Genomic DNA, 1,990 nt, shown 5'->3' with positions numbered 1-1,990 from the left:
TATTCAATTACTTGAAAATAGACGTAAAATGTTTTCTGTGATATTTATAAGTGACATTTTATCATACCATATCAAATGCCCTTTTTTGTTGTCTTTAATAAATTTGTATGCTCCATCGCGACAACTTCGAATACGTTGTTTGTTTCGAGAAGATGTACACAGAGTTAATTACGCGAAAAATGAACCTATAACCCGCTGTGTCAAAGAAACAAACTTAATTTTAAATTGTATTGATTTTGATTTTCAATTAAGTAGATCTTCTTTGAAAAGTAAACTATTATTGTATTTTCATTTTAATTGATTTTATATTTTGATCATGTATGAACGAATTAATTATATATTTTTATTTATATTTTATTTTTATATACTTCTCATATTAATTATATGTTAAGTATTAAGTTAGTTAAAGTTTATTTAATAAATTGTAAACATGTAAATATTTATCTAGTAGTCTAATTGTAGATTTTTAAATCTCATATTGATGAATAAATAAATAAATGAATAAAGACTTTATTCACGAGTGAAAACCAACCAAAAAAAAATTACAACTATTTGTAATTGACGGCGCCAAACATTAATTAATTACTTTGAATCGTCAATTACTAATTATATGTAATTGGAAATCGTCTTGTAATTCATCACAATTACATTAATGTAATTGAAAACAAAAATAATCATAAAAATAGCAGTGATTTCTTTTCCAGTAATCAGTACATAAAAATGTATTTTTTTGTTAATTACATTTTACGCGGAAGTGGACAAATAGTTTCATGTAGTCTTAATTGCTGCTACATGTGTTGTCTTAAACTAATTAACATATATATTTTATTCAGACATAAATATTAAAAAATAATTGAAACAACGTTGGATTTAAAAAAAACTTGTAAAATAATTGTTCTCAGATAAATTTAAACTGTCTCGACTCTTCCGACGTCATTAGTTTTGGAGTGTGAGAATTATTTTACACTTACTTTCGAAGGGTCCAATACTCCTTTGACATCTTCAGCACCCGTTGAGACACTCGACGACAAAACCTCAATGACCCTTACTTTGAAATGTGAGTTCTGTTAAAGGCTAACCAAAAGGAATTTTAAAATGTATATTATTTATTTTGAAGATTTTTTTTTAATAGTTTAAGTTCTATACAAAATAAATATATTAGGTGGTGGAACAGTCCGTTGAGAACTAGAGCCTTGTGACTTACAGCTCTCAACCATTCCTGTGTGCGAGTAATGGTGTCAGTGATGGGGGGAGGGGCGGATGACCTGTAGTTTTAAGCTGAATCCGAATAGCTAATTTGAGTAATCACTTTTCATGACAAGAATTATTACTCTTGGAGGATTTGTCAATTCCTCGCAAGAGGCATTACCCGTAAAAAAAACTTTATATGGCACAGGTAGGGATCGAATTCAAGACCTCTACTCACTTAATATCATACAACGGGGATTACTATAAGTTCTACATACTACTAATTGCGCTATTCAATTGGAAATCACCGGGACATAACTAAGAGCGGTTAAAATATATTTTGAATCGACATTTTTTATGTTTTTTAGTAAAAATAAGTTTTATGTTCTTTCTTTTTTATTACTAATTACTTAAAAACCTGTAATGAATTAAAATCCATGAAATCAATTACCTTAAATGTAATTAACGCCGTGTTTTCCTTCAATTACTTCCAAAAACCCATTACTTTTTTCAATCGCATGTGATTTGCAATTGATTTTTTTCAATTACAATTACAAGTAATGGAAATGTTTGTTTTTTCAAATACAATTAATTGTAATGGAAAAAGTTCAGTAACTAATTGCTTGTAATTGAAAAGAAAGTTGAAATAAATTGTAAAAAGTAGTCATTATTTCCCAACTCTGATTTTTAGAAGGCTTTTGACCAAGTTAACCACAAATCTTAGCAGACTTCAGAGGGCTGACAAAAAAAACGATAACACACTGCTATTTCTGGATTTTTATTTTAAATTTTTAAAACCATT

Source organism: Eupeodes corollae, chromosome 2 (assembly GCF_945859685.1).
Source record: "Eupeodes corollae chromosome 2, idEupCoro1.1, whole genome shotgun sequence".
Taxonomy (NCBI): Eukaryota; Metazoa; Arthropoda; class Insecta; order Diptera; family Syrphidae; genus Eupeodes; species Eupeodes corollae.
Note: the sequence above shows the minus strand (reverse complement) of the source record.